At 36.3% G+C, this 25,047-nt stretch overlaps 1 long non-coding RNA gene across 1 annotated transcript in view; it reads right to left on the reverse strand.

Moving 5' to 3' along the window:
• Positions 1-24,598, reverse strand: part of LOC129056750 (uncharacterized) — a 73,347-nt gene extending 48,749 nt beyond the window's left edge. The window contains exon 1 of the long non-coding RNA XR_008521376.2: positions 24,237-24,598. This is a non-coding gene — a long non-coding RNA (uncharacterized LOC129056750). The remainder of the gene's footprint in view (positions 1-24,236) is intronic.
• Positions 24,599-25,047: the final 449 nt, after the last annotated feature.

Here is a 25,047-nt window from a genome sequence, read left to right on the forward strand (position 1 = left end):
ATATGCATGTCAGAGTATGTAAAAAACTAGAAAATATAAACTTATTTTTAAAGGTATCTTACTTACATTTTCTATTGTTTTTTCTTTTTTTCAGATATCTATTCCAGGAGAAGTACCTTTAAATTGAAAGCGATGAGTCCAATTATAAAAAAAAACCTTAAAAAATGCAATTGAGTACTTTACTGCAAAGCTGCCTATTAGTAACTGAGTACAACTTAGTGTCCAGTGTCTCGATTTCTATTTAATGTATTGTCTATGAGTGCCTAGCATAATATCCTTGGGGGATAAAGCCCTTTCAAGCAAATAACATGTTGGAAAGAAATTGTCTTTCTGTGGTTACCAGACTATCCTCTGAAGTACGTAAAACCTATAAGCTTTTGTTATAAAGCTGGATGATGCAGAAATGATTGAATTCGGCAGTTTAAATCTAGGTACTGATACTCTCTGGAATATTTAAGGGTATAACTGACATTTAGTTATATTTTAAAGGGGTTACTGGATTTTTTTCTTTTTTCCCCACAGAGCTCCAACCACTGAATGTCAGTCTTCTCTTGATGCCATCATGCCCTGACATGAGGTGGCAGCCTGCCTCCTGACCACAGTCAGGGTTGTACCTACCCAGCCTCATAATGAAGAAGGTTGAAGGCCATCTCTCCTGATGTCTGGAGAATCTGTACCCACACAGATTGTACTGCTGCTCTCATACGTGCTGAGACTCACTGATGGAAGCACTAGTTTTCCTGCAGGCCCACACACCTTTTTGAGATATTTCCACCCATCTCTCTCCTCCCACAATTTTCTCAAAAATTCATCTGAAGTAGTGAGAAGCCATAACCCTTAACTCCTTCTTATTCTGGAGATCTTTCTAAAGGTTAAGAACAAAAACTCAAAGAGCATCGCCTGGGTTCTATCCTACTTTCCACCACTCTCAGCTGTGGGAGCCCAGGGTATATTATTTAATCTTTCCCTATCACAACTTTCCCTTTGCAAAAGATTGGCTATAACATAATACCTATCTCAGGGTTGTAAAGAATGAATGAGATATTACATGTGAAGTTGCTAAATACATTTTTTGGAAAATAGTAAAAATCTATAAATTTGGGGATCATGTCTGGCTTGGATCCAGGATGTCTATTTCAAGGTCTCACATTAGGGTATGCACAACTAACCTAAGTGTTTTCCTTTGTAGCTCCAATACACAATCTCAATTCCTGCCTATGTTAGGTGCTCGGTTCAATTCAAAACAGGTCCCATAAAATAACTTTCTTCTCACTGTCTTCGAGTTAATATTTTTCCCAGTCTATCTCCTTGACTTTTTTTACTCAGCTTTTATGTTTGATCTTCTCCCCCATATATGTGTCTTACAATATGAATCTTTTTCCTCAGTTATGTGCAATACTCAATTCACAATTCCTGCATCATTTATTTATTCATTCTTTCAATGATGTCATCAATTGTTTACCATATGCTAACTGGGAGAATAGCAGGAAAAATAAGATGAAAACAACCCTATTGATATGTTGTCTTTGTTGCTCAAGTTCTAATTATCTGTAACATCACCTTACAGCTCATAGTGAATCAATGTATTTTGTCTTTGAAATATCATGTATCGGCCGGACATGGTGGCTAACACCTGTAATTCTGGCACTTTGTAAGGCTGAGGCAGGCGGATCGTCTGAGATCAGGAGTTTGAGACTAGCCTGGCCAACATGGTGAAACCCCGTCTCTACTAAAAATACAAAAATTGGCCAGGCATGGTGGCAGGCGCCTGTAATCCGAGCTACTTGGGAGGCTGAGGTAAGAGAATCGCTTGAACCCGGGAGGTAGAGGTTACAGTGAACCAAGATCGTGCCACTGCACTCCAGGCTGGGCTATAGAGCATAACTCAGTTTCCAAAAAGAAAGAAAAGAAAAAAAATCATGTATCATAAGAAGTCACATATACTTAGATTAGCTCATTTATTAAAGATAGACAGGAATGCACACATTTAAGGTTCAAGCATCACCATGTTCAAAAATCAATTTTACCATAAACTTTTCTTATTTTGCCCCCTAAATATGGTGACCATTCTGCTACAGTTATCTAGCAAACACATGCATTCATAACTCAAAGATACAGACCAACCTCATAAAGTAGCTAGTGTGGAGAATAGGGAATACCCTTCATTTGACTAACCAGATATTCAGCAAAATAAAGCTGGAAATCATTTCCAGAAGCCAGTCATTTTGTACATTTTTGAGCACCTATTGCACTCAGCTTTCTGCATATCATTCTCTCAAACGGCTCAGACCTAAGTTGTTTCCATCTCAGTACAACTACTGACAAGAAAGAAATTTTCAAATAGAAAATGAAAACTCAACAGTATTTTATTACCCCTTCCACAGAAACATTTTCACTTCCTATTTCTACCTCAACAAACTCTGTAACCAATATAAAGGGTTTAGGAACTAGAAATCTGGCATTTTCTAGTTTTTGCATTCAAAATACTGCCTCTTTCTGTCACCCCAATATATGTGCTTCTCTGGAGTCAGTATATACTCTGAATAGTTTTGCACCTTCTTTTTGCAAGGCATTAGAGTAGAGTTAGCAATATTAAGCAATTACAGTGCTTCACAATGCATAAAATTGCAGTTATAAATGTATTCAGCAGATTATTTGGTGATTACAATACATCTTCACAGATTAGATAATTTTTCTTTGGAATGCATATGATGAAGGCACATTTAAAGTCAAGAGGAATGAATTCACTGATTCACCTTAAATCATCTACTTTCTAAACATTGGAAGCAAGTTAAAATATTGAGTTACACAAGTAATTTGTAGGTTAGAAAAGAAATAAATGTGTGTTTTTATTCTGAGTAAGACATTTATCACTACCTTAGATGCTACCTAGATTATAAAATAATGAATGTACATCTTCCCTGCTTGAATTGATTGGAAAGTTTGTAACGACGTGAATAGTATTTTCAAAATGTTATTGATCTTCCCTTTGACCAAAATAAATTACAAAAAAGTGAAAACATGTTCAGTAATGCTAATGAGTGTCTTAGCTGTTTAAAAGAAAGCAATACAACTTTAGTCAGGTATTTTCAGGACAAGACTAGTTAATGATGAATAAAATTAACCATATAATTCAAGTAAAACCAACAAAGACAACACATTGACCTAAAGAACTAAGCAGTTAAGATTCTACATTTAAATGAACCACTTTTCATTTCAGGAGACACCAACGTGGTCATAAGAATATATATATAGTGTTATTTTATTAGGTTGGTGCAAAAGTAATTGCTGTTTATTTGGTTTTTTGTTTTGTTTTTTGTTTTTGCTTTTGCACCAACATAATATAATCAACAAGGAAAAAACAATATACCCAGGCCAGCTTACTTAAAGAAATTTTATATGAATCAGAATTCCCAAGTAAGGAGTTGAAGCTTCTTTTTGATTAGGCTTGGGAGAAAAAAATGTGAGAATAATCACAGGGTTTTAAACAAAGCATAATTCACAGGCATGTTCAGATACAATAGATTAATTTTTTAATGAAATAAAATAGCTACCTGATAAAGATTACGGAAAGAGACAGACTGTATCCTCTCCATCCATTGGGTGGGCGATTTAACTAGATAATCCTGGATCACAAATAAAGGACCAAAAAAATGGTGCCTTTTCAATAAATCCTAGTTCACCTTTTCATTTTGAGTCAAAGGTTATGAGCTCCAAATTTGCTTTTTATAATTCTAAGGCTTACATGTTGTTAGACTTAAAATTAAAGTAAGCATTTTCTTTGGACACTTTTTTTGGGCAAATTAGAATTAAAAGTATAAATCTGAGGCAATATGAAATACAGTTTTAGTATTATAAGAATTTTTTTAATGAGCTCTACATTCTCTACTTTTTCTGTTGTCAATTATTTAACATAGTGAATACATTTTTAAAGAGTATGTGCTCTGTGCCAGCTTCTGTCCTAAGAAGATTATATGGTAGACAAAAATATGGCTCCTGCCCTCAAGGAACTCAAGTTGATAGAGAGTATGCCAGTGTTATCGGGGACATCAAGAAGTTCAGGTTTCAAGAGAAACTCAAATTTGAGGAATAAACTCTAGTGTGGGAATATAAAGCTTTCCTGAAAATGAGTCATATAAGAGTAAGTGATATGGTTTGTATTTGTGTTCCTGCCCAAATTTCATGTCGAATTTTAATCTCCAATGTTAGAGGAGCCTGCTTCCCCTTTGCCTTCCATCATGATTGTATGTTTCCTGAGGCCTCCCCGTCATGCTTCCTGTACAACCTGCAAAACTCTGAGCCACTTAAACCTCTTTTCTTTATAATTACCCAGTCTCAGGTAGTTCTTTATAGCAATGTGAGAACTGGCTAGTACAGTAAGCATAAGGATGTATAAGTAAGAATTTATTAAGACAGTGTTTTCAGCATGCTTGTCCATGAACCAGTGCTTTTCTATAATTAGGTTTCTACTGGTCCATGATAAAACAAGGAAAATGTAAGGACCATATTGTGAAGTTATTGAATGTAAGGGATTTTATTTTATTCTCAGATCGTGCCCTTTGTAATTGTTTTTATGTTAATTTTTTTCAATAACTGCGTGCATTTTTGTGCATATATACATAGAGAGAGAAAGGGAGAGAGAGAATAATAAACAAATATGATAAAATGTTAAAAATTGGTGAATCTGGATATGCTGTATGTGGGAATTCTTTGTACTATTCTTGTAAGTTTTCTATAAATTTGATTATTTAAAAATAAAAAGTTAAAACTTAAAAGTGCTTCTTTAATGAAAATCAGGGTATAATAGATGGTAATTATTTCTATTTAAAAATAAAAATTAGATAATCTATCAGTTTTGAAACTGAAAATGTATGGAAAAATTTCATACAATAGTTTCCTTTTGCTATTGTAACAATTACTACAAATGTGGTGGCTTAAAATATACCATTTATTATGCTAAAATTTTGAAAGTCATAAGTCCAAAATGGGTCTCATTAGGCAAAAATCAAGATGTTAGCCAAGGTGTTTTCCTTTTGAAGGTTCAGTGAAAGAATGCATTTCTTTGCCTTTTCCAGCATTTAGAGGCTTCCCATATTTCTGAGATTGTAGCCCCTTTCTCCATCTTCAAAGCCAGCAGTGTAATGTAATCTGCCTCAAACTCTGACCTTGACTCTCCTAGCTCCTTCTTTCACTAATAAAGACCCTTGTAACAACATTGAGACCACCCAGGTGGTCCCATATACTCACCTCTTCTGAAGGTCAACTGATTAGCAATCTTAATTTCTTCAGCAGCCTTTTCTCCACCTCACCATATGACATGACATACTCAGATGTTCCAGAGAGTAGCACAGGGACATCTTTGGGGTAATTTCTGCCTACACTGTGGACAATGTTGGAAGAGCATTTCAGGCCACTGGGTGAAAAGGTAAGGTGTGGTAAGAAAGGACAATGGAGACATGGGGGAAAAGCCAGGGAGTGCAGAAGCTTTTAGGTCATGTTAAGGATGAGGAACTTCCCAGTGGGAAACCACAGGAAGAGTAAGTGGAAGCTAACATGTTCAAGTTTGTATTTATGAAAGTTTCCTGTATTCAAAGAAGAAAGTAGTTTGGATAGGAATGGCTTGCTGAGTACAGGTTACGAGGCTCCTCTTGTCATTCTGGTAAGAGCAAACGACATTTTGGTCTTGGCTAATGGCAGTGGGAAAGGACAGAAATAAATTACTCTCAATTATCATTGGAAGAAGTGAGAAATTATAATTGGATCCCCAGGTGGCAGTGTATTCTTCAGTAATATTAAGGTACTACTTAGAAAAAAGAGTAAGCAGGACTTGGGGAACTACTGGACAATGGGCATTGAGAGGGAGTATACCAGCTAAGGTTCACCAGAGAAGCAGAACCAGTAGGGGATATGGTTTTTGCGGGTGGATTTAGTATGAGGATTTGCCTTCACAATTGTGCAGCTGGTTAAGCAAGCCAGAAGACCACGGGCTGGGCAGTCAGGAAGGGAAGATCTTGAGCAAGAAAGAGCCCCCTGGTCTTGAGCTAATACCTGTTGCCCACAGACAGGTAGACAGGAAGGAAGATGTAGGGTAAAATGAAGAAAACTTCACACTTGGCTGCTGTTTGGAGCCTCTCAGCACATTCGTTTTGATTGAAATAAATCCAGTTTAACATGATGAAATGATTGAAATGGTTCCACAAATAATTTGTGTGATACAGAATATAAAAACCATTTTATTTAAAAGAGATCAAGTATTCTAAAATTACTGCATGTTATGTTGGTGGTTGTGGTTGATCACATTGCTGCTTCACCATCCTCCGTTGCCTCAGTGTACGTGGAATATATCTTCCTGGTCTTTGGCTTCGGATGTGGCCACATGACTTGCTTTGGTGAATGATATTCAGGCAGAAGTAACATTGTGCCAGTGGCAAGCCTTTGGACAAGAGACCCAACAAGCCTTAACTCACTCCTTTCAACTCTGCCATTGCCATATACAAAGCATGGCCTGGGTATCCTGTTGGTCCAAGGCTCATAAGAGACATGTGGAGTAAAGCTTTCCTGCTGACCCACAGACATACAGTGAGAAGAAGAGCCACCCAGTCACTGCAGCCCAAAGTAGGGTGTCCTAACTACGCATTGATTAGTCACACCCAAGCCAACCTGCAGACACACGTGCAATAATAAATAATTATTGTAGTTTTCATCCACTGAGTTTTGGAGTTTGTTGTATAGCAAGAATGAACTGATACAATGGGGAAATAAATAGAAAATTTAGCTATAGTTATCTAAACCTTGTTAACCATTTCTCTATTCTACATGGCACAATGAGATTTATGTTCTTTAGCTGTTTGTTTAATCAATAAATTTAATTATGCACCTAAGTGCCAAGCATTGTAACACACATTGGAAATACACCTATGAATACGATATTGTGTCCATGTAATGCAGTGAGGAATAAAGATAAGAAATGATTAGAATATAATTCAATAAATGTTGAGGGGAGAGGTATATAGCCTTTATGAGTACATTAAAATTTTCATCTTTAACTTAGCTGATCATTCAGGGAATACTTCTCAGATTAAGTGACCTATTAGTGAAGTCTAAAGAATGAATGGAAATGCAGCACCATCTGCTTACCAGCAGCAATGGTCTTCAGTTTTTGTTGGCAGTCTAATTCATGAGACACAACATGCTTCTAGTAAGACCAGGTTTACTTTAAGGAAGGATGGAGAAAAGAAACAACAGAGCATGCACAATGGCAGCATTGTAGAGTTCTTATGACTCCCAGGCACAGTCTATGTCATTCCACACTCAAGGTAAACATTGTCATGAGAGGCAAGCTAAGTGTATGCAGAACCTCAGCTTGGAAAAGCCCCAGCTCTGAGCTCACTCTGACTTTTACCCCTAGTTGTTTAGGTGTTCACTCAGGGGTATGTGACTTGCCTCCATACTCTAGGATGGCTGTATATCATCAGCACATTATTACTCAAAAAGCAACTGCTTCAGCCAGTCCTATAGTCCCTGGCTGGATTCTCACTTATCTTGATCCAAAAAAGTAAACTCTTAGCAATTCTTTGAGTTACTGTTACAAGAATAATTACCCATGGGCAAACCTTAGATGTCCAGGAGACAAGAGGAAAATCCACAGATCCAGTTATTCACCCTTTCCATCCATGGGATTACCCAGAAGCAGGCATGAAAAAGCAGGAGAGCATGGTTTGAAGAAGAACAAAAAAGAGTTGCAAATAGAAGAAAAAGTATGTTTTGGGAAATAAAACCCTAAAGGAATAAAAAAGAATGTCATAATTATTCTAGAACTGAATGTGGTTCAATACAGATGGTTGTAAAATCTGGAGATGATACAATATAAGGTAGGGCTGGATAAATAAACAGAAATACTACATAAAGATTGCAGAAAAAACACACGTTACTCTTAAACCAGATTAAGTATTTGGAAATTTATTCTGAGACAAACCAATGAACTTTAAAATGTGGAATTACATACACACATTCATGCATGTATACATACATAAGTATACAGACATATCCATATAATGTATACACACTTACATGTTTATATAACTTACTTCTGAAAAAGGCTGTCTTGTCTGCAATGTGAAGAAGGGAATGGAGTTGCAAAAGATTGTAGACAATAAGATTAGTCAAAAGGGAATTGCTGTAATTCAGACAAAAGATGATATTGGACTTAATTAGAATAAAGACTTGTGGACAGAGAGAAACTGACAGATTAGAAGAAACACATAGGAGTTAATAGGCACCTTAATTGGTGATCAGTAGATGAGGTTAGAAAACAGGTTGGAAGAGTCAATAATATTACCTGAATTTCTGGTTTGAGCAACTAGTTGGAAGAAAGAACAAGAAGGCAGTTAGCTCCAGCTTCCAAAGTTTGATTTTGAGGTACCTAGGAAACTCAAATAGACGTAACCAGTAGATACTTAGATAAATAAGTCTGGAGCTCAGAGATGCTGACATACAAAAAGTAAAGTGAATGAGGGTAGAATATCTTATGATACATTTTGCTGTAATGGAAGACAATCAATATACATGATGAAAACTCAATCATTGTCAATCATTTTGTTACCGAAACACCAGGGGTTTAGTCTAGGTCCTGCTGCTCTCTGCACAGAAAGCCAATGACTGAGACAATGAGTATTGCCAAGGAGGAAGGCTTTAATTGGGTGCTGCAGCAGAGGAGACAGGAGATCACTCAAATTCATCTCCCTAACTGACTAAAATTGGGGTTTTATATAGCAGGAAAGAAATGCAACAATGTGTGAGAAAACAGGAGCTAGAAAGGGGCAAGGAAGCAATCATGATGAATGAGGGGTATCTCATTGTCTGGATCTCGTGAGTTTCAATTCTTTGATATATTTTTTTGAGATGCCTGAAGGTAATTTCCAGAAGAAGGAACTCAGATAAAACAAATCTAATTTTCAAGCTTTAAGACCAGCAGGGTCAATTTGTATATTTATATATAAAAAAATACTATCTATGGGATTACTGGGTCAGTTTCAATTTGATTATGACTTTTAAAATTATAGAGACAAAGAAGAAGTTTTCTTGCCAAATAAAACTAAAAATCTGAAATCATTTTGAATAATGTCCTACATCTGAGATTATCTAGTTTTGCTTATTATATTTGTATAATGGCTCTATTCTGCCCATAAATAATCTCCAAATTCCATTTCACTTATAATGAGTAATCATATTATTTGGCTTCCATTTTTATAGTGTATTTTTCTTCATAAAAGAAGTCCACCTATATTTAAAAAAAAAAAAACTATGGAAACCCGAATTAAAAAAAAAAATGCTGCAAGTTATCCTTTTCCTAGAAAGGTAATAGCAAATACTTTGATCCAGACTTAGTCCAGCAATGATTATTTGTGTTTTCCTTTAATACTTGATTATGCTCTTTAATTTCAAAATAAGGGCTAACTGGCTGCCATGAATCAATTTTACATTACGTATTTACTGATAATTTTAAAAGTTGAATCTCTACACAGTTGATGACAATGGCTAGAACATGGGTACAAAAGAATTGTCCCTCAGTTATTTCAAATACCATCAACTTTCTCAAATGTATTGAATTGAAGCCCTTCCAGAAAACTGAATCTGGTCATTACCTTCTCCTCTTCACCATCAATATTCTGTATTTCATCTGTTGTTTCATCACCTGTTACTCCATCTGTTTTCATGACTGTGGTTAGGATTTATAAACATCCCCTACATTATATCTTATTTCCAGTCTGCTTTCCCAGGGAAAACTCCTTTGAAGTCTGTTTCTTACCGCAGACTTTTCTGTCTTGTATTTTCACCAATGTTTTCTTCATTTTCAAAATCTAAAGAATAAATTAGCTCTCACAACCATTTTATTTTCTTTTTTATACTCTGTAAACCAGAATGCCTCATGAAATAAAAATGTATTAGGAAAAAAAGTAGATGCAGATGCCACAAGTCACTATACCTTTCCATAAATAGTTCAAAACTAAAAAATTAATTATATCTACTTTTTTCATACAAGTAATACAAGAATGAAAAATTATACAATACAGATTGTTATTTTTTAAAAATTCCTCTCATCTGCTGTCTATTTCTAGCCCTGCTTCTAAGAAGCAATAACTTTAATCCATGTTAATACTTCTCATGTTTATTAGCTTTCTACATTATATGCTTATTACAATTTTTTTTTTTGTAAAGTTTACTCAGGACCTAGTTTTTTTCCCTGTTATGAAAGATCATGTATTAGTTCATTTAAGTCACTTAGCATATCCACAGTCCATTCTTCTCCTGAGTTGTGATAGTTCTTGCATTAGTTTGCTAGGATAGCCTCCTATAAAGTGGGTGACAACAACAGAAATTAATTTTCTCACATTTTTGAGAATAGAAGTCCAAGATCATGGTTGACTTCTTCTGAGGCCTCTCTCCTGGGCTGGTAGATGGCCTTTTTCCTCTGTCTTCACAGTCTCTTCCCTGTGTAAATCTGTATCCCAACCTTCTCTTCTTATAAAAAGAAGAAATATGCTTATTACAATTTTTTTTTGTAAAGTTTACTCAGGACCTAGTTTTTTTCCCTGTTATGAAAGATCATGTATTAGTTCATTTAAGTCACTTAGCATATCCACAGTCCATTCTTCTCCTGAGTTGTGATAGTTCTTGCATTAGTTTGCTAGGATAGCCTCCTATAAAGTGGGTGACAACAACAGAAATTAATTTTCTCACATTTTTGAGAATAGAAGTCCAAGATCATGGTTGACTTCTTCTGAGGCCTCTCTCCTGGGCTGGTAGATGGCCTTTTTCCTCTGTCTTCACAGTCTCTTCCCTGTGTAAATCTGTATCCCAACCTTCTCTTCTTATAAAAACACCAGTCATAATTGGATTAGGGCCCACCCTAATGACCTCATTTTAACGTTATTACCTCTGTAAAACCCTATCTCCAAATAAAATCACATCCTGAGGTGCTATGGGATAGGGTTTCAACACATAAATTTGGAGGGCCATAATACAGTCCATAACATGATTGCTATGATTGCTAATTACTATTGCTATTATTAATTTTATTATTTAAATTGATTCCTTCAACAAATTATCACTGATCAACCCAATGAGAATTTTTTTAAGTTGTTCTCTTGGAGCTTATATTCAAGCAATAGGGAAGAAATATTGAACAAAAAACTACCATAATATTAGATGGTGATAAATATTAAGAAAACCATAAAGCGAAATAATTTATGGCATGAAGTGACCAAGGGGCAAGGTGGAGATCTCCTCTGAAATGTTGGAAAGTGACAACTGAGTTGAACGTGCACAAGTATAAGAAGACAGCCACACCAAAAATTTTAGAAAGAATTTTTCTAGCAAAGACACAAAAAATGGAAAGGACCAGAGGCAGAAAAGGGCTTGGAGTGCGAGAGAAACAGAAAGAAAGTCATTGTTTTGACCTCCAGTAATGAAACAAGTCTGAAAGGTAAGCAAATTTGCAATTTTTGCGGGGCCTTTAAGACCTAGACAGGAATTCTTCTTTGAGTTTTCTTAAGTGTAAATCAATGCTTGATTTTTTATTTCTTCTAGAAAATAGATATTAGTATATATCTGATTGCCATTGCGAAAGATCAGGCAATTGGTTACCCTAAAAATACTTCCTTCCCACTTCTCACCCCTTTTGTCCCCTATCAATTAATTCTACCTTTAAAATTATGTTTTGATAACATTTAGAGTCTATTTTGTCCCCACAGTTAGATCTCCCAAACCATACTCTACAGATACATTCCAAAATGAACAAATTCATGACCTATACTTGTAATTATGCCAATGGCATGATCCTGTGAATGTTATTTAATGCAAAATCAAGAAGTCTGTTTAGACTGACAGTATAAAACTTGGTTGCTAAGTGCAGGCAACTCAGAGGAGAGCTTTTCAAGTGTAAAATTCAACTGCACTCTTTTTTTCTAACTTTCTAACAATTTTACAAACTAATAAAACATTTTAATGTGTCTCATATTTGCATTGTGCTTTCTTGTCATTAGAGATTCCAAGTTCATAAATAGAAAGTACCTTCTTCTTGAAAATAGTTTTTGTGCAGACTACTGACTTCTTACTTTAACTGATTGCTTTTTAAGGATGATGTATAACTCTTCATCCTAAGATCTCATTTTACTGAACACCTGTGCTAATTGCATTGTTGAGTGGATCCCATATCTTCCTCTTTCTTTAATTCCTTTTTATTTTTCTGGAATGCAACCTCAGTATTTTCTTCCTGAAATTCTTATAATCTTTTATTGTCAGAAATTTGACAAGAATATATGAAATGATGAGACTTTTCAACAGCTTATCTTACTTGGCCCTCAGTTGGCTTTTTTATTTTAAATACAGATTTTTTCCCCTAATATTAGTCACTTTTTAATATTTATTTCCTCCACTCTGTTTTCACAATGTTCCTTTGAATTAAATACTGTATCTCCTAAGTTTTCATTTCTCTTTTGTTGTGATTGAGTTAATTATGTTTTGAAAAAATTTATTCATTTAAAATTGTAATATTTCTATTGATGTTTTTATTTTGACAACATATATTTTTCAAGCATTCTTTATTACATTTTTGTAACATACAAGATGTATCTTTAGAAAATTTTATAAAACCTCTGGTTTGTTTCATAAAATTTCACTCTCATTTTCTCAGGTCTAGTAAGGACTTATTCACTTTTAAGTCTTTTTTTTTGCATTTCATATAATTTAGGGAAGAACATAAATTATGTACTTACTTGACTATATTGAATTTAATGTCCAAATGGCTTTTGGAATGATATTTTTTACAATGTTAGGCTTATAATAAGCTATTTTCATGAAAAACCTACTTGCAATTGACCTGAACAGATTAACTCTCTGTTAGAAAAGAGTACACATATGTAGATTATTTAATTAACCACTTAAATTTAACTAAACTGTGATAAATTTTAACCAAGTTTGATAAATTTTTACAACAATTGTACATAATTATTACTGAATAATACAGTATACATTTTAATGAACTTTGAGTATATTACTCACATGAAGAGTGGGCTATTTAATTTTTGGGTTACAATTACTTGCTTTCACTAACCACTGGAGAAATACAAAAGTTTTTAAAATTTTTAAGAACTTGAGGAAACTAATTTGATTTATATCAAAGTATAATTTGAATACTGGAGCTAGAATAATTTTACATCTCTTGAATGAGTTGTTCATGTTAACTGCAAGGAAAATGTGAGTTAAGTGTGGAGAATTTAATTGATTACGTAGACGCTAGTAAGTATAAAGACCCATTTATTTTTTAACCATGAAATAGTAGGCTTGTATGGCATACATTTTTAATTTTACTCTGAGGTTTTGGAATGATGAAGTGATCTGTATACCACCCAGAATTTTTAGACTTTGAGCTAAAGTTAGTATCTGGATGAAACTTGGAGGTGGTTTCTTTTGTGGTAAGTATGGTTGCAAAATTAAACAGTGGGATAAAGATTTATCTGAATATAAAGAATAACCAAAAATGTAGGCCATAGCAGCTACAACTAGTTGCCTAGAAATATCCCTTATTCATTTCTTGCTTTCCAACAGAAACCCGACTTTTCACTCCAAGGACCAATGAGCTTAGCCTCCTTTGTAACTAAGAGAGGCAATTCAACATAAGCATGGCCATTATGGTGCAGAAGTGTCATGAAGCAGATTTTTCTTCCTGACACAAAAAGTCTAAGCTGTCCAAAGACTATTGACTTTTCCCCCTTTCCTTCTTCTTGTCCAAAATATGGTTGCAACAGCTGGTAATGTGGCAACTACCATGTGAACATGAGTATAAAGCCACATGCTAGTAACCATGATCTAAAGAGTTAGAAGCAGCTAGGACCCAGAGTGCATTCCATGAGCAAAAGAACCAGCCCTTTATTTCCTCATATATAATATTATGGGTGGGAATATGTATTTGTCTTATCATTTTTATGTTACATTTTCTGTTGCTTGTAGCTGAATTTAATCTTTACTCATATACAGACCCCATGAGCAAATATAGTAATTTAATTACCTCAACTTAGTTTTAGTTTCTCTCATATGTGAAAATGATTATACTAGTACCTATCTTATTGCTATGATAATCGAATAAGACAATACACTTAATAAGTTTGTGCAGATTAGTTATTTATAGCAGAGTAACTGTTACCTCAAAACTTAGTAGCTTAAAATAGTAAAACACTTTTATGAATTCACACAATGGATGTGAGTCACAAATTCAAGACTGGCTTACCTGGGCAGTTCTAGCTCAGTGTACCACATGAGTTGCAGTCATATACTCAAAAGAGCTGCAGTCCACTGAAGCATTGACTAGGACTGAAAGAACTGCCCCCGACATGGTGTGCCCACATACTGACAAATTGGTGCTTGCTGTTGGCAGGAGGCCCCAGTTCCTCTTCACACAGAACTCCCCATAGGGCTACTTGAGTTACCTCACAACATAGCAGCTGTCTTTTCCCAGAACAAATGATCCAAGAGAGAGCCAGATAGAAGCTGTCCTTTTTATGACCTAGTCTTGGAAGTCACAGCGTCATTTCCACCACATTCCCATTGTTAGTTACAAATCCAAAATTCCAATCCACATTCAGCAAGAGAAGAATCTGTCTCTGACTTTGGAAGGAAAGTATATCCAAGAACTTGTGGACCCATTTTTTAAATTACCAGAGAAGGACTGTAAATTTCCAGCCTATTCCTTCCTCCATGACATTCTTCCACCCTCACCTCAACAGGTGCACATACACAGGGGCGCATGCACACACACACACACACACACACACACACACACACAGAAACACCAGTTTTCCTTTGTTCTCAGACAGAAAGACTAGGTTGCATGTAGAAAATTAATAAAGTTTGTTTTTTGTTGTTGTTGTTCCAAAGAACTTAAGTAAACTTTATTTCAAATTTTAAAAAACATCTTCCAGCTCTAGAGAGAATTCATTATTGGGCAGCAGTAAAATGTCAGCAAAGGCCATGGCTTGTTATTATAAAAATTACAGCATGCTTTGGCTCAAATCAAATTCCTTGAAATGCAGCATCTATACCAGCAAGAGGTAGATATACTAGGGTTAGCATATGGCAAGTATTGCCCTGACCCCTGATTCTAGAACTAAATGATGTGTGACTATATCAGAAAGAAACCAATTTCCGTAAGTTTCATGTGAGGAGCAGTTTCTTTACAGTCTCACCATCTGCTGCTAGTTAAAATTTTTGTGCCTGCAAAATGATATTTTTACTCCCTACCCTCTACCCCTTTAAATGCTGTAATGAACAAGAAGAATTATTGAAAATGAGGAAAGCTATCTCCATACATACTTCAAAGCACTCATTAATGGAAGTAGAGTACCAATTTCATTTTTTGAAAGCACACTTCAGCTTCCAACGTACTGGAAAATTTTTACTGATTATGAATTATAGCATCATGTTAAAAATGCCTTTTGATGCTTTATGATGGTGAAAACAAGATCGCACACTTCTATGTTTTAATGATTGGTTACAGCCTTCACAAAAATCTCTGCATGTTTTAGTATTACAATTTGGGGACAAATCTAGTTAGCTTCTGTTAGTTAAGAATTCACTGGTTCTCTGATCATTTCAAGTGACTTGAAAGTAGAGAGAGAGAGAGACTCATATAAGACATAGAGCTGAGCCAGTTTCTATGATTAGAAGGAGGTAACCTGGAGTGGGAGGACCTAGGGGATGGAAAGCTGCATAACCATCCTTGACTGTCTTCTTTATTTACTCCTATGATGTTTCAATCAGTTATTTTGTACTTCTCTATTTAACAACTTAACATCACAGCCTTAATAATCTTTACATATTTATATTGCATTCAAATAATTAAGGAGGTTTCACTTATGTGATGTCCTCAGGCAGCAAGTGACCATCTGCCTTACACCATCTCGCCTACAAATTTACATGGGAACTCCGTGTATACGTAAACTCTTATGCATAACAAACAATCAGATAATAATGGCATTCAACAAAAAGCAGGCATTTCTGTATTGGGTCTGCAGGTCAGCTGAGTTGGCTCTGCAGTCTATGTATTCATTTGACAGGTCTATCTTAAGGGGACAGCAGGTTTCAGGGTGAAAGTTCTTTAACAGAATGTCAGAAAAACAATTGTTCAAGCCCATAATTGCAGAAGCACATGGTGAGTTTTTGTTTGTATCACATGTCACATCTGCTGACATCCCTCAGGCCAAAGCAAGTGACATCCAAACCCAAAGTCAAGAGACAGGGAAGTACACTCGTGCCATGGAAGTAGATGGGGAGGAAATTAATACTTTTGAATAATAATCTAATATACCTTTCTGTGATCTATAAATTATGTATTTTTAAACCAAAGTTACACAATAAATAATACTGTAAAACATGTAGTACAACTATAGTTTGAACACCAACCATTTCAAAATAATTTCTGGTATGACAGTGGTTCTTCAGGCTTACAGAGGTGTACAATAATTTCATGTGGAATAAGTGATTTTAAAAATAAATAATGGCCCTAATTCTACATATACGGATTTACATTATTTGTAATATCCAAATTGATGTCTTTGATGATTTGATGATACTATATAGAGTAAATTGGTGTTTATGTCTAATTCCCAAATGAATTATTGATATTATCATCCATTTAGTTAAGCAACAAGTCTTTAGGCATTACTACATGTATGCACTCTACCCAGTCCTAGCAATACAAGAAAAACAGAAACAGAATGGTACCCAATTTCTTGTAACTCACAGGTTGGTAGAAAACAAACACATTAAGTGATTGTGATTTTTTAAGTTGATATTAAAAAAAGTTAATATTAAAAAATACAAGGTGTTGTGAAAGCCTACAGCAGAGGGAATAACACAATCTAAGAGGTCAGGAAAGGCCTTTATAAGCAAGTGACCTTTCAGTTAGAACTGAAGAGTGAGTAGGAATACAGCAGATGAAAAATGTGAGGGAGGATATTCCTGCCTTGAAATGAACATGGCTTTTGTGAACAGCAAACGGAAGTTGCAAGTCCCAGATGGCTTCTGTGCAATATAGAATAAAGGAGAACAATACAGATTAAGCTGGAAAGGTAGACAAAGATGAGATCATGAAGCACTACTCAGGAATATATTACAGAAATTGCTGAAGGCCTCAGTCAATGGCACTGGTTGAAAAGTTTTAGACAGTGGGAAATGGCCATGGAGGTCAGCGATGAATAGAAGTCAAATGCATGCAATAGATATTTAGAAGGACAACTGAGAAAATCTTAGTGCTTGGGGTTTGAGGGTGGTGGAGAAGTATCAAGAAAGATATGCAAATAGAAAGGCTAGTGTAAGTGGAGTTCTTAAATTATTAAGCGGAGACCCTCCACTGACAGCAGGAGAGGACTGTAAGTTTGTTGGAGACCCACAAAGACTCAGTGTTTTCAATGATTGGACAACCAGTGTCACAGAGTATCTCTTACCAGCTCTCTCCTTTGGTCCTCACCTTCTAGCTTTTGCTGTGGTCACTTTTAACAAACAATTCTCATTCTCTGCTTTTTCACTTCAGGGCCTTTGGCTGCCAGAGAGGATCTCTAACTTTCTTTTTATTAGTCCCAGGTTAGATTTTAAGTAAAAGTTCAAAAACAGCAAGACTGGCTTTGCTCTCCCACTAAAAGGGAGATATTTGGATAATAAAAATCCCCAAGAGAGAATTGAAAGTAGTTCCTGTTATAAATACTGAGATTTGCAGCAATGTCTTTTTGACACCAAAGCCACTCTGTGCCACACTAAATAGGTGTCATTGTCACTACAGAGATTAGGACTTGCCACTAGACAAAGTGGTCTACAATGCTTGGAATATTGCAAATATTGCAGAATATTGCAAATAAATATTTTCTAAGAAAATTCTGTGGTCTCCAGTTAAAAGCAAACAAATGAAAATAAATAAAAACATTATTATCCACTATTACAAGAAAATATTTTGTACGACAGAAACTCTTTTTCCATCAGAAAACAGATGTCCACATCCATTTGTAACGACTTATTTCCTTCCCAGATGTTACTTTTGCTGTGTAGCCATAAGTACCAAGAATAATGTAATGTCCTTTTTCAAAATATCCAATAATCAGTTGAAGAATTTTAAGTGTAAAATATTGCTAGGTTGTCAATATTTTAGGGCACTTGGGTGAGCTATAAAATTGTTGCCTTCATGTAGAAGACAAATGTAGACGAAGCCTAAATCTTTTAGGCTAGCTTGTATTCCTTGAGTTCTCATGAATGTTAATTTTGAAGTAAATAATGCACTAGAAAGAAAATTAACTGCCGACTTAGCAGATGATGAAGTGCAGCTCTATGGACTCAATTACCCTATCCAGAATGCAGGCAAGTCTCAGTATGAGTCTGTTCCACTGTGCCCCCAACTGTGAGTTCTGCATACTAAATTTAAGGGTTTTCTTCTGCCACAAAACATATGCTAGTATATCATAAATTAAATCACAGAAGTCACTATTTTCTAGATACATCATTGAAAAATTTATCATTTTTTCAGGAACCAACAGGAAATTTCACATACATATGGAATGCCCACCCTTCCTTTTTAAACTCCTCCCAACAGACAGAAAAGGAAAAGAAAAGGTTATGTTATTGGAGGGATAGAATCATATTTTTTACTGAGGAAGACATTTGAAAACTATCCTATTTAAAGACTTGTAACAGGCAAAAGGGTCCAGCTCTTGCTGCTTGGAGAAAGAAGCCAAAATAACAAGAGCGAGGTGTGACAGAAAGAGAGCAAGCTTTATTATCTGTGGTAGCCAAGGGGAAGACTGGGTGGAATTCTTTCCAAACATTTCCACTCTTTAATTTGTGGAGGCAATGCAGGGGTTTTTAAAGCGAGAGGTTTGGAATGCAGGAGAAACAAACGATTTAGGAGGTGTCAGGTGGTGCAACCTGCTCCGATGACTTGTTTTGAATTATTATTCCATCTAGTGAAGAAACCCGTACCAGGATGGGCCCAACCAGGTTACAAATCAATTGCAGTCAATCTTACAGTCAATCTCTAGTCAAGAGTGGATTCCAGGCTTGAGGTAATCATGCGTTGGAGAGAGAACTCTAGAGGTGTCTGGTCTGTATCAGGATCCGGCCCCTAAAGCTTCTAAGGAAATTTATGACCCGATAAGAGAGCATGGTGTGTGCTTAACAAGTACCTAGGTAAATAAATGTGCACAAGGCATGGGAGCATAAAGTGGGAAAGGGAGAGGAGAGTGGAGGTTCACAGCACATTCTGAGGCTATATTTCAAGATGAAAGAAAACACATTTGCAGTTTGGCTCAAAGCTACATCTTGAGACTGGAGAGAAAGGAAGAAAGAAAAAAATTGTAAATGCAGTTTGAGCTAAGCTGCTTAGTTATAGACTGTTTTGTTTGAAAGTTTTTCTTGAATTGATTTAATGAAAATAAATATCATGCTTTATGTCCAGTGCTAAGCATTAGGTCTAACAACCAACAGTTCAAAATATAGTTATGGAATGGAGGGAAGGAAGAGGGAGAGAGGGAACAAAGAAGACAAGGAAGGAAGGCACGGAGAGAGGGAGGGAGGGAGGAAGGAAGGAAGGAAGGAAGGGAAAGAAGGAAGTTCACAGTATCTTGAAATAAGTTACATATTTCATTAATCTTTTTATCTTTATAATTTGGTAAAGAATCTTGCACACAACAAGTCCACAATAAACGTTACCGAGTTATTGTATAAAACAAAGTGCAATCTTTTTCTTAGAAGGTCCAGCTTATCAAGTCAACTATAGTATTACCATATTTTGAGATATTTCTGAAAATGAAAGTGTGGGTAATGAAATAATTATGAAAATATTTTGAAAATTCCTTCATATTTTATAGTTTATATTGATGTTTCATACCATTATCACAGTAGGGAAGAATTATCTGGCACTAGAAAAAAGTCACAAAAAATAATGAACAGCAGTTTCTTTTTAGTTTATGTTTGTTTCACTATTCATGATGATTGTTTTGCTACTATTCTCAATTATTATGGATGTTAAAATGCATTTAATAGCTATCACAGCACCAAATATACTCCTCAGCCATTTAACAAGTATCCAAATTTATAGTCTTCATTATAGCTTGTTTGTCTATTTCTATAGAAATATGTAGCTATTTCTCCTTTCTTGGAGAGTTTACTACTTCCTCAGGCATGGGGAAAAGTCAGTACTAAGTAAAATATTGTGTTTTTTTATATACAGGAAATGAGCAAATAGCATAACAGAGGTAAATTAGAAGTTTCAATCACTGCAAGTATTTACTCTCACTGTGATTTATGCAGCCATATTGGTCAAACAGCAAATCATTTGCATCATTAAGAACAATAGCATCTAGAGATGAGACTGATCTTTGAAAAGGTAAGGTAGAAATGTGTATGCCAAATAAATATTTAGTGATAATATTGATACTACATTTGAAAAACAAAATCCGATTTTAAAAATGTTGGCTAGAATAAGCAACAACATAATTACAATCCCTGGGAGAAATAAATATTAAAAGTTTGGCAGACATTGAATTCTGAGGAAATTGGTAAGAGCACAGTATAATTTGAAAATTATTCATCCAATCTGATTAATCATTACTTCCCCAGGAATTTTAAGAATTAAATTGTTGCTAAAAATGAAATAAAATGAGTAAGAATTTACTGTAAAACCAATACCATTTTTTGCTGCATACCCAGCGTTAGTCATTAAAACCACTGACATGTAGACAAAAGTATATCCTGGGTAGTGAAAATGGATTTTTAATGTACACCCAGAATTCTCAAATAGCCCCTGGGGTTCTGGTAGAGCTCAACAATACCACAAAGTAAAACTAATTCTTTAATACCAGAATTGATCTCATAACTTTGAGCTTATTTTTGACATGTTATCAAAGACAACAGCAACTCACTAATCTGCCAACCTCAGAGATAATGAATAGCCCTCCAGCAATAGAAAGTTTTTCATTTGGAACTAACTTCCCAAGATGATTCCTTCAAATAACTTTATAGACCAGTTTAGCCTCTTTCCTAAGGCGCCTTTTTCCTTCTGATCAACATGCTGATGGAATGTCTTCAAATCTCAAAGCTACTGTTTAAGAGAATCAATAATAACAGTACTTGTCATTTTATATGCATTTATCTGTAACCTCATGAAGCAAAACACTTGTTAACAAAATGTGGGTAAATAACACTGATGCACAGAAAACCACACTGTAAGTAAGAGCTATGTGTTTCAACAGCATGTTTATAAATCGTTTGTATAAATGAATGGCCTGACTTCCAAATACTCTTCCTATTTCTTTCTGTTGCCTACTCATTATATTCAAGAACACCACTAACCCTGAGTTGAAAATATAAAATTGGTTAAACTTATGCTTATAAAGAGCTGTCCTCTAGATATGATGGTCAATACTGAGCCTCAAATTAATATATCCATCTTGACTTTACATGTGGTTGTAAAGACTAAAATTGTTGACTGAGCTCTTAAGAGGAAGATTCCAAGAAGCATGAAAACTCAGAATAATTAATTAATGGAAATTAATTTGATTGCCCACATTTAATATTTTCCCATGAATCCTTTATGACATTGAGAACTGGCTTTCAAGAAACACTTGGCTGGATTTGCCTTCTTGTTTTTCTTTAAAAATTTTTTTCACAAAAGTTATATTAAAAGTTCTCTTCACATCAAACAAAAATTATTTATTTATACTGTACCAATCTTCATTTATACTCTTCCTTCAACTATATCAAACTTCCTGGTACTTGAAAATAAAGAGCAAATGAACAACTGGCTTGGCTGTAATAACTTTTATTTCCAGTGAATCCTTGAGGTGAGTCTCCATTTTTAAATCCACAGTGAAATGAATGACTACTGAATAAGAAAATACACAACCTCAACAGCTTGGGCAGCATAACATTTCAACTGAGCAACAGACACATCAGATGAAATAATGTACACTTTTCTTTGTCACACACACACACTTGCTCGTACCCCTGGTAATCACATACAATATGTGATTATGTCTTCCAAAATCCAGCATGGAATCTCAGCTGATTAAAGTCTTTTTCAACTAATTGCCTCACATCTTTGTTTTTCCTTTTTGATTCTCTATCTTCCAGACACACTTATTCAAGCAAACTATCATATTAAAAAACTAGCAGAAGATGTTACAGCACTGTGAAAAGCCCTCTGTAAATACTCCCTTTGTTTTTCAACTTTTGGTGTTGATGGCTTCTCATAACGGAAATTGTGTTTCCCAACTGTGGTCTGTGACTGTTTCTCAGGGGCTTCCAGGAGATGGTGGGGTGAGGTGAAGTGGGACTCATCTAACTACCACAACATTCCAAAATCTCCCCTTTCAATATGAACATATATTGGAGCCCTTAAGCTTCTCCTGGTCACTCATTATGGTTCCTGGTCTATGCTTTGCACATGGCTTCCTTCCTGGGGTCATCTTGAGTTCCCTCATAAGGCCTCATGGCAGGCAGCAGGCTCTCAACTCAGCGTCTAGCACATAGGGAATTCAGAAAGGATCAGTGTGCAAACTAGACCTTTACTCTGTGTGTGTGTATGCTGCACCTCTCTCCTAACTTTACTGGGGCAGCCCCTTGCAGTATAAGGGAGGTCTACACAAAGATTCTCCCCAGAGCATCAATGGAGGGGTGAGACCAAGTGTCTCTGCCCCGTGACTTCTCTTAATCTATCCAGAACACCTCTTCTCATGTTCTGGAACTACAAGCGAGAAATTCAACAAGGCAAGTGCAGCTTTTCTTTCTAGCTTTTCTCTCTCCTTTTTTTTGACCAGCTATGAGAACCAAGAAAAATGGAAAGGGAAAATGTCATAATAAAAAGAAGATGTACATTGAGTCACAGAATATTATGTGATATAATACATCAAAATATAATAATATCATCCTTTTATATTTGTTTGGGGAATAGGTCACAAATTTTCACCTACATTTAGCTTTTACATTCTTATTCTTCTTGCCATCTGCTCCCGATTTTGAAAAAGCACATTCACACATACCTTCTAGAACATGCAAATGAATAGTTGACTTTTAAAGACTAGGGGACACAAACATTTGGAGGACGTGTTCAAAATGTAGGTTTCTTGTATCTGCAACCCTCCCCCCTTTTATTATTCAGTAAATCTGGATTGCAGTCCTGATAATCTTCATTAAAAAAATAAAATAAAACTCCTGACGATTCTGATGTACCTAATGCTGAGATCACAGTCTGAGAACTGTTAAACTCAGAGGCAAGAAAAGTCAGCAGAGGGAAGAATTAAAGATAAGAAGACAGATATGATGGTTAATTTTATGTGTCAACTTGAGTGGGCCAGGGGGTACCCAGATTAAACATTGTTTCTGACTGTGTCAATGAAGGTGTTTCCAGATGAGATTAGCTTTCGAATCGGCGGAATGAGTAAAGTAGATTCCTTTTACCGATGGTGTGAGCATCATCCAATCCATTGCAGGCTTGAATAAAACAAAAGGTGGAGGAAGCAGGACTAACCCCCTTCTTTTCATCTCACTGCTTGAGCTGGGATATTTTTTCTTATCTCCTGCGCTTGAACAGAACCTAGTGGTTCTGTTTCTCAGAAGAATCCTGACTAGTATAATACACGGTATATATAGGTCTAGTATAATGGATCTGCAGAGTTTTTACAACATCTCAGTGAAAATCTCTATCTTCATAATAGCTGTAAAGTGTTATTTTAAAAAGCAGAAACTTCCTAGGAGAGAAAACACTATGGGTGACAACAGTTATGAGTAACTAGATATAAACAATTATTAAGTATTCACATAGAAGGATTGGATTGTCGAAATGGAGGAAACTTTAAATAATGTATTCTAATCAGTGACGAATCTAGGGTTTGTGAATCCAGCAGCGCATACCACTGGGGTTGGGGGCGTGAGGTGGCTTAAGAAAAATAATTTTAAAATATGAAGTCAGAAATATTTGAGCTCCCAGGGCTTTGAAAGTGACCTGTGCAAGTGAGGATCCATGAAGTTTAAACTACATAAGTTTTGCAGTAAATCTATCGGTGATTCCAAACCTTCTTTCTTGAGGATGAGAAGGGAGGCCAAGAAAGCAAAGAACGTTAACCCCGTTCTCACACTGAGCCAGAGGAAGAACTGAAAAGAACCTTTGGGTCTCCGGACTCTTCATATTATACACTTACCTCATTATGAGAGGTGATAACGTGCTAGCAGCTCTCACTCGCTCTGGGCGCTTCCTCGGCCTCGGCGTCCTCTCTCGCCGCGCTCTAGGAGCTCTTCAGCCCGCCGCTGCGCTGAGGTGGCCCCTCTCTGGGGCTGGCCGAGGACGGAGCCAGCTCCCTCTGCTGGCGGGGAGGTGTGGAAGGAGAGGCGCCCGCCCGCCGGGGCTGCGCGCCGGCGCTATTGGGCGGGCCTGGGTTCCGGGTGGGCGCGGGTTTGGCGGGCTCCGCACCCGCGGCCGGCAGGCGCCTGCTGGGCTTGATCCGGAGATGAGCTCCCTCTGGGCTGCCAGAGTGCCCGGGCTAGGTGCCACAATGTCCCGCTGCGACTGCCATTGAGAGGTGAAGCCGGCTGGGTTTCTGGGTAGGGTGGGGACTTCGAGAACTTTTCTGTCTAGCTAAAGGTTTGTAAAAGCGCTAATCAGCACTCTGTGTCTAGCTAAAGGTTTGTAAATGCACGAATCAGCACTCTGTGTCTAACTAAAGGTTTGTGAACGGACCAATCAGCACTCTGTCAAAACGGACCAATCAGCTCTCTGTAAAATGGACCAGTCAGCTCTTGGCAAAATGGACCAATCAGTAGGATGTGGGTGGGGCCAGATAAGGGAATAAAAGCAGACCACCCGAGCCAGCCAGGCAGCTGGCTCAGGTCTCCTTCCATGCTGTGGTGACTTTGTTCTTTTGCTCTTTGCAGTAAATCTTGCTGCTGCCCACTCTTTGGGTTTGCCCCGCCTTTAAGAAATGTTAACAGTCACGGGAAGGGTCTGCAGCTTGA

Source organism: Pongo abelii, chromosome 2 (assembly GCF_028885655.2).
Source record: "Pongo abelii isolate AG06213 chromosome 2, NHGRI_mPonAbe1-v2.0_pri, whole genome shotgun sequence".
Taxonomy (NCBI): domain Eukaryota; kingdom Metazoa; phylum Chordata; class Mammalia; order Primates; family Hominidae; genus Pongo; species Pongo abelii.